This window comes from Euprymna scolopes, chromosome 36 (assembly GCF_053919585.1).
Source record: "Euprymna scolopes isolate OS-2025 chromosome 36, ASM5391958v1, whole genome shotgun sequence".
Taxonomy (NCBI): Eukaryota; Metazoa; Mollusca; class Cephalopoda; order Sepiida; family Sepiolidae; genus Euprymna; species Euprymna scolopes.
In genome coordinates this window covers 11,440,959-11,450,369 of record NC_136517.1, presented here as the reverse complement: position 1 = coordinate 11,450,369, position 9,411 = coordinate 11,440,959, and the positions used below count along the sequence as shown (strand labels likewise).

Genomic DNA, 9,411 nt, shown 5'->3' with positions numbered 1-9,411 from the left:
ATATATTTTACTTTGACATTTTCGAACCGATTAAACATTTTAAAGTGAGTAAAACGCCTAAAAAAATTTCCACGTAGGTTTACCTTTGATAAAAATTGGTTGGTTATTTTTATTAAAAATTTTTGGGCAGTTTTTGTACCTCTGTGGATTCCTATATTTCAAATTAGAAATTTACTTAATAGGTTGTGTTCTCCAGGACATAAACATTCTTTAAACTTTAAAATGAAAAGCTAAATTACAACGCAAAGGTTTTGTAAAAATAAAATATTTATTTGTTTAAAATTAACAATTTCGACGTGATACATCTTCAAACGGAAAGAATTCAGTAGTCGAAAATTCATATTTTTTTCCTTAAAATAAATATTTGGGTTCTAGTGTAGCTGATGTCTCCGATTTTACTTTCGCTTTTTTTCTCGCTCACATGTCCTTATTCCAAATTCGTAGCAGTGGGTCGAAATCATTGGACCTTTTTTTGTGCCAAAACGGTCATTTTTTTTTAAACCAACAAATTATTGCACACTAAAAATAATTAAATTAAAACAAATCATTTTTTCTTATGTAGAATTATTTAAGCAAGTAAAAATTACATTTTTTACTTGATTACTAAATTTAAAAAATTCTAGCAAACTACCTAACAATTTAATAAATAAAAGGTAAAATCCCTTCTAAGCGTATTGAGATTATGAGGAAATACCGCTTTGGTACAAAATAAATAAAATAAATAAATAAATAAATAAAAGTTTACTGGTGTCGGCTCACTGCTGCGAATTCAGAATAGGGACATGTTAGCGAGAAAAAGAGAAAGTGAAATCCATTTTACAACCCCAGTCCGTGGTAACTTCAAGCTGGCAAATTCTGGCAGGTTATTTAAGGAAGCTATTGAAACGAAGACAGACAATTAAAAATGCGGCGCCTTTTCCCATGTTAAGAAGGACTTTCTATGTAGAAAGCCATTCTTAACATGGTGAAAGGAGATTTAACGCTGCATGCCGAGTCATTTTCGGTCAAACAAATTCCTGAATTAATAGAATTCAATTTTTCATGGAAACTTGTCCGTAAATTTTTGCTTTCTTTCCATCTTAACACACCTTTAAAATGACGACTTTTAGAGGTATTCGGGTATGCTGAAAACGAATATCACATTTAAATTTGGGTCGGACAAGTTGTTTACTGAGTATTAGGACTTATCCAATGCAATCCCTTATATTTTCATTGGTGTCCATGTTTTCCCCCAACTGAAAGGTACTAATGTGCATGCGCGTTACAAAACACCATCCCCATGTTAAGAATGGCGAAAACTGACATTAAGTAATACACTAGAAAAATGTATTAATATCCAGAAAATTACTTGTCTGTACCAAATTTGAATGTGATATTCGTTTTCAGCATACCCGGAAACCCAAAAAGGTCATCATTTTAAAAGGTGAGTATTAAGGCGGAAAGAAAGTAAATTACAAACTTGTCTTGGATAGCCGATTGTAATCGCTTTTGCTTACGTAACCTCCCGGAAGATACCGAGGTGAAGTTGTTGTGACGTATTTGATAAATTATTTTTATAAAATAGAAATTAAATAAAATGAATTAAATAGTTAAAATACACAATAGCCAAATTTTCAAGGTACACCGGCGTCCCGGCGAGTGCAGAACACTTTCAGTACTTTTGCACTTTTGTTACCGTGCTGAAAGATTTAGAAATTCATTAACATGAGAAGAGCGGGTCTTTTCTAACTATTCTCTACTTTCATCTTAATCTATATATCTATAAAAGTGAACGTGTCTGTAGGTGTATCAGAATTTTTGACACCCCTAACACGAAACTGCGAATAAAATATAAAACACTCGTAAGTTCTCTTTTAAAAGTGGGCTGTTTATTTTCTTTATGGATTATACTTCCAAAATAAACTATTAAAGTTGTTTTAAAGGTAATAGAAATATATATATTTTTTTAAACGGTAATGAATTTTACGAACTCAATATTTTTCAATTTTTAAAATTTTTTTAAATTGAATCAATAGAAAAATTTTAATAGATTTTTAAAATCTATCAATTTTTCTATTGATTCTATTTTTACAATATTTTCAGTGTCAATGTGAAATTTTATGCTCTTTCCAATAAATCGAATGTAATATTTTAGACAAACTTTTTTTTTTTTTAAATTCACGCCCTTCCCCCATTTTCAAGGGTCTATTAAAAAGACAATAATTAATTTACTCACCAAAGTTTTATATATCACAAATTGAAGAGAAAAGGTCAATAAATAATATATTCAAATTTAAAACAAAAAAAAAGTAGTGTTTAGAAATTTACCTGTAAAGTTCTAAGTTTAAAACTTTTTTTTTTTAACCACGTTGTTTTTTTTTTTTTAATGAACCTTGGTCCTTTGGATCGAATAATTCACGCCTCCCATTTTGAAATGTCTATTAAAAAGTAAAAAATTAATTTACTCACCAAAGTTTTATATATCACAAATTCAAGAGAAAAGGTCAAATAATATATTCAAATTTAAAACAACAAAAAAGTAGTGTTTTAGAAATTTACCTGTAAAGTCCGAAGTTTAAAACCTTTTAACAAAAAAAAAAAAAAACCGTTGTTTTTTTGTTTTTTTTTAATGAACCCTTGGTCCTTGCTTCTTTAATTGAAAAAAGAAAATTAGGGCTTGAATTTTCTTTTTCGAGGAGTTATAAGCTTGGAAAGATGGGGTGGAATTATTCACTATTTTTCACGAAATTTCTGACACACCTAGTGTATCTGTGTGTACATTTCCCTACGCAATTGTCAATTTTTAGTCTACAGCGTCGAAATTTGATATACAGGGTACTGAGATTTGGGAAAATCTATGTGATCGGTTTTCGGCCAGAAATTTGTCTGTTAAGGAGTCAAAGTTCAACGATTTAATAACTCTACCAAAATCCTCCGATAATTCGGGGTCTAAACACGTGAAAATTTAGATATAGGTTCCTTGGACATGGATCTAGCTTGAGCCCAAAACAAATTTTAAGGGGTCATAACAGGGGTCAAAGTTAAAAAATTTACCGTTTTTTTTTTTTTTTGCTCAGCATACACATCCAAACACTCGGGCAACGCCGGGAACCTATGCTAGTTTAATATAAAATATCGTAAAACTTGAAAACACTTAAAAAAAAAAAAAAAAAAAAAATTTTTTTTTTTTTTTTTTTAAAGCGCGCTAACAAAAATGCATAAGAACTACACTTTGAGGAAGTGGCGCCCACGTGTCTCGGGTGTTATGCCTGTTCACGTATGTCGGCCATGAGTTTATACAAACACTAATTTGAGTATTAACATAAAGACATCCCAAGAATTGCAGTACTAGGTGTGTCAGAAATTTCGTGAAAATAGTGAATAATTCCACCCCATCTTTCCAAGCTTATAACTCCTCGAAAAATTTAATTCAAGCCCTAATTTTTTATTTTTTTTCAATTAAAAGGAGCAATAACCAAGGTTTCATAAAAAACAAAAAAAAAAATGTTTTTTTTTTTTTTTTTAAAGGTTTTAAACTTCGGACTTTACAGGTAAATTTCTAAAAAACAGTACTTTTTATTTTTTAAATTTGAATATATTATTTATTGACCTTTTCTCTTCAATTTGTGATATATAAAACTTTCGTACATAAATTAATTATTTACTTTTTAATAGACATTTCAAAATGGGAGGCGTGAATTATTCGACCCCCTGTCTTTCCAAGCTTATAACTCCTCGAAAAATGTAATTCAAGCCCTAATTTTTTTTTTCCAATTAAAGGAGCAAGGACCAAGGTTCCATTAAAAAAAAAAAAAAAAAAAAAAAAACAAATAACGTGGTTTTAAAAAAAGGTTTTAAACTTCGAACTTTACAGGTAAAATTCTAAAAAACACTACGTTTTTTTTTTTGTTTTAAATTTGAATATTATTTATTGACCTTTTCTCTTCAATTTGCGAGTAAATTAATTATTTACTTTTTAATAGACACTTGAAAATGGGGTGGGGCGTGAATTAAAAAAAAAAAAAAAACGTTTGTCTAAAATATTATATTCGGTTTATTGGAAAGAGCATAAAATTTCACACTGACCCTGAAAATATCGTAAAAATAGAATCAATAGAAAAATTGATAGATTTTTAAAGTTTAAAAATTGAAAAATATTGAGTTCAGAAAATTCATTACTGTTTAAAAAAAACATTTCTATTACTTTTAAAACAACTTTAGTTTATTTTGGAAGTATAATCCATAAAGAAAATAAACAACCCACTTTTAACAGAGAAATTACGAGATTTTTATATTTTATTCGCAGTTTCGTGTTAGGGGTGTTAAAAATTCCTACAATTCTGATACACCTATTGCAGTAATGCAGTACTTAGGGAAATTTCAGAATCTGGACAAACAATACACCCCCCCCCTCTACAAAAAAAAAAAAATTCTTGATTGACCAAAGGAAGGCTTTTTTTGTTTGTTTTTTTTTAATTATTTTTAATTTTTCCATTATTTGAGAAAGGTGTCAAATGAAATATCGAGGCAGCTATTTTTTTTGTTTTTATTCTCGCGGTCGGTATATTGCCACCCAAACTTAGGGTAAGCTTAGAGTAACTGGTAGGGCTAATAAATCGGAATTAGGCAGGCTTATAAAATATTAGAATAAGGCAAAAAAGTAGAAAGCAATGTTACCGAAATAGAAAAAGAAGAAAGTGAGTGATCTTTGCTCGAAGAACGTAAACTGGTGAAAGGAGTAGAGTTTTCCCAAAAAGAAGAAAAAAAAAAAAATGCCATTACAATTCATCGTCACCATCTAGGCCAAGGCCGAAGATTGTCCTTAATACTCAGAAATCTCCGATTAAATTATTGGCTGTCTATTCTACATACCTACCCCCCCCCCTCAGCAATCGTGAACTCCAATCATAAAATAAAACAATATTTTGAAAATAACGTATGAAGAAGGGAGGGTTACATCCAGAGAGGTACCAAAAAGTGGTAAAATATCAAAAAAATGTAAATGTTAGCGAAGGTAATACGTTACTCTTCTACCTATCTGGAAAGGTTTTTGGTGTTTCTACTCACTTTAAAATGTTTAGTCGGTTCGAAAAACCTACTGTCGAGCGATCGGTACGAACAACGAAAATAACGTCAAAATCGGACAAATATTTAAAGTTCTAATGCCTTAAACATAAAATTATACTGTCAAAAACCATCCAATATATGCAACCGTGAAATTTGTTGTGTATTTGAATGTTCGACTACTTTTTCGTACCTCTGGATTGTAAAACAAACCCTGAATGGGTATCTAGAAGACATCAGTGCTTACGTAGTCAGTTCAGCAGAGCAATAAATCTCGATTCCGTACCGGAAGTGGTCGAAGCAGTTTCTGACTTTAAAGCCACGAAAAAAAAAAAGACAATACTAAGTACGACAAGGTTAGATTATGATTAACAATGTTTACCCATCTCCTCGAAAAAAAAAAAAAAAAAAAAAAAAAAAAAATTGAAAAATTTCCGAATAAAAATAAGTCTTTCAAATCTTGCTGCTAATGCACTTACTGATTCCGCGCTATGTTTTAAATCGTATTTCCAAGTTTAATGATGTTTTTTGTTTTTTTTATTAAATTGTAAGGTTAAAGTACAGAATAGGTACAAAATACCCTCCCCATGTTAAGAATGGCTTTTTAAATAACGTTATTTCATCACGGATCGATAAGTGCATGAGTACCAAAAATCGTAAATTGCTTCGGTCATTTCCAGGATTAATCGGAGATTCGACTCCGGGTACTTGTGCAGAATACGGACCGTGCTACTTTTTTTTTTTTTTTTTTTAGACAGGATTTTAAAGTGGAGTTTAATTTTTACGATATCTTGTTTATTAAATTGTTAGATGAAAGTACAGAATAGTGAAAAAAGAAAAATCCCACCCATTGTTAATAGATTTCTAAGTTGTTATTTCATCACAGTCCGTATTCTGTCTAAATACCCACCCCTCTCATATATATATATATATATATATATTGAAATACTCTGCATATTTCTTATATCAAAATCACTAACAAAACAGTTAAACGGGGAGTGAAATTCTGGGGGAAAAAATAAACTCAATTATTAAATTTTTATTTGTTCAAGAAGTTTGATATACGGGAAGCATGAATTTTGTTTAATTATTTGCCACAATGTTGAATGTAATTTTTAATTGCATAGTTACACAACACGAACAAAATATAACAAAGCGTTTAAGAATTAAGTACGAACGACCCGGAAGTAACCGCCATTTTTATATGGAAATCTATAATTCCAAAGAAATCGCATTGCAAGTAGAAACTTTGCTGTCATGGGAGATTCGTTGAAAAGAAAAATGGCGTCGTATCCTTCCATCGAAGGATTATCGCCTGGGAAAACCAAACTCTGGATTGTCTATTGGTTTCGTGGACTTCATTTTTTCAGTGAAAAAGGTTTTCAGCACGAAGACCTGTCCTATTCCTGCCAAGAAGATCACCGCCGTTTGACCAAATGACCACCACAACACATGCGTATTAAGCGAATCCGCCAAATGCCGCCCGATGGCTTCTTTGAGTCGGTATTCCTTCTGGTTTTCGACCACACCCGACATGCTTCCATGAATGTTGTCGCAGGCGGCTTCCATAGCTGTTGGGGCGTACGGCTTATTCTGTCCCTTTTCCACTGCAAGATTTTCCACCTCTACTGATCGAATGCTGAAGAAGACAATTTTATGTGTGATAGTAGAGAAGTCGTTGTTGAAGCAGAACTGGTAGGCCCCCCTTGTCGTCGTATCTAACTCGAGACGGCCGTCGTGTTGGCGCATTTTATCATATATTGCACGTCCGTTGGGAGTGGTCACTTTGACATTCACATCGTTGTTGCTTCCACGTATGACTTTGAAGGAAAATATATAAGGCGCCGCTTTTTGGAAGACGTGACCGAAACACCAATTCTCCTTGTCCGGCAGTTCGATCGTTAACGAGATATCTTCGCCGTTGCTTAACCGACAGAGCAACATTAAAAGACTGACAATGAGAAAATAAACATTTGTAAAGTGCTGCACAGCGGCCATTTTTTTTTTTAATTTTTTAAATATTTTGATTTGTCTGAGGAAGCGATATTATAGAAAAATAGGCAATACAAAGTACTAGTACAACTGTATACTACTATATCGCTTATATACTTTATATTAAGTTTCTTTATCAAATAGAGAAAGCAGATTTTGGTAAATTTTTACTTGCATTCGGTAATTCAACAGGCATCGTTATTTATGGAGACTATTTAAAAAAAAGCTTTGCCTTTTGCAGTGTTGTATATTACTACAATCAGATTAACTTGTGCTTTGTATGTCAAACTTCTTAGTCTTTGTACACGTTTATCTTTATGATAAGTTGTGTTTGCAGTTCCCTTTAAATTTTATATTTTCATGAGGATAAACTAAGAGCCTAAACAGAACTTAACTCTATAAGCAATAACTGAGCAACTAATTTTTCATGAAGTCTATATCGACGTAAATTGACCGGAATTGTTAATAAAATTCGTGTCGTCTTCAGTTTTTTGTTTGTTTTTCAATTATAATATTAACAATCTGATTTTTTTTTTAAATAGAAAAATAGTGGTGGTAGTCGCGTTTTATAGTTCGTCTTCTGACGTTGGGAAGTTCTCGTCTGCGATAAGTAAATGGAGACAATCCGTACTATTAATGATAGCGATATTCGTATCCTGCTTTTTTTTTTTTTTTTTAATTTGTTAAAAATACGAAAAGATTTTTTCCCCTCTCGAGTAAACGATGGAGTTGTACAACGTGTTCGATTTTTTTTTTTTTTTTTTACACTTATTTTTCACACAGAAATTGGTAAAATCCTCCGGTAGTTAAACACGAGCCACAAAAATATGTTTTAAACCCATTCCTGATAGAATAATCACAAACACTGATGGAGAAGTAATCCAAACTGGTTGTCAGAGGCGAATTTGTCATAAATATTTTTTTTAAATTTAAACGCTTTTTTACTCAGATCTATCTAGTGTAAAATCCAATATATGTTTTAATTCAAACTCCAAAAAACATTAGGCGTACAAAAGTTTTTTTTTTTTTTTTGTGTAAAAAAGAACAACAAAATCTGTATTGTCAAATGCGTATTGTATAAACGAGAGGAGTAATTATCATTGTCAGATGGCCATAACTTGAGAACATTAAAAGTAGACAAAAATCCTTGATTTACCTTCGGCAATGGGTCGTCGCAAGTGATAATTGCGGAGAAACTAAGCGACGTATACAACAATGCCGGTGATATTGATCAATAATGTGCCACGCCATGTGGCTGTGTCCACGTCCGAGGGCTGCCGTCTGATTGTTTGAATATTTCCAAATGGTAACACATGTTACCCTCCGATTGCGCTAATAACGTAATACGTGTGGCGACGGTGGTGTCGACTTCGGGTTTTTATTAAAAACCAAACAGTCGAACGCAAACGATAATCAGATCCGCCATTCGTCCAACTGTTGCTCACGAATGAATTTTTTTTTTTTTTTTTATTTATTATTATTATTATTATTATTATTTCTTACGTTTCATGCTCTCATTCCGCCAGCCACGTAAGTAATTCGCAATTACATTGTGTCGCCTGCACTGAGTATTGAACCTTCCAACTGCCAGAAGAGTGTAATTTTACAACTGATTTTACCAACTACTTTATCCGATATGATCCGGGTCTTTGCGAATTACTTAGAACTTCTACCTGGAACGATAGCATGCCTCGCCTGTGAATTAAATAAAGGGGTTCGTTCGAAATTCCGTGCAGATTCTCGAGTTCGACAAAATGCGCCTGAAGAAGGGCGGAGGTTAAATCGACGAAAACGTTGTGAAAATAGCATTCCAGATGAGAACCACAGTCCGAGGAACCCAAAAACTATGGACATTTCTTTTGAACCAAACCAATGTGTAATTATTTTAAATAATGGTACATCTTCCATTTCTATAATAAAGGCCAATGTGTATTTGTTTGTATATAAATTCATCTAGTCACGCAACAGATTAACGAGTAAAAGGTGGCCTTTTTAGTCTTCTGGCGAAATAACTTCAAGGGGTGAGGAGAAACGAGAAAGCAAACAGCAAGTCAGACAATCCCCGCCGGCAGGAGGTGACGGTGGCTCAGTCATTAACGACATGGACGGACAACATGAGTGTGCCAAGTTCGAATCCAGTTCGTTCCACAGTAACACTTTCATTTATGGACGTTGGCAACCTTCACGTGGTCACTCCTGTAAGTACTCTGTCTTTCTAGAAATAATTCTAAATAGAAAGATATCGGGGAAACGAATGCCAACAATAGTCATTTGATTCAATGCAGTGACGTGCAAAGGAGGAGTGCTAAGGGTGCTCAATCACCTGCCCCTTTTACTCCTGTTAAAAGTGCCCTTTTCAGAGAAATGTATTATAGG

General features: G+C 32.7%; 1 pseudogene across 1 annotated transcript; it reads right to left on the bottom strand.

The window, feature by feature from the left end:
- Positions 1-6,067: 6,067 nt before the first annotated feature.
- LOC145260336 (transmembrane emp24 domain-containing protein 3 pseudogene) lies at positions 6,068-8,484 on the bottom strand (annotated as a pseudogene). The gene has a single exon (XR_013864275.1). The product of XR_013864275.1 is annotated as a transmembrane emp24 domain-containing protein 3 pseudogene (transcript).
- Positions 8,485-9,411: the final 927 nt, after the last annotated feature.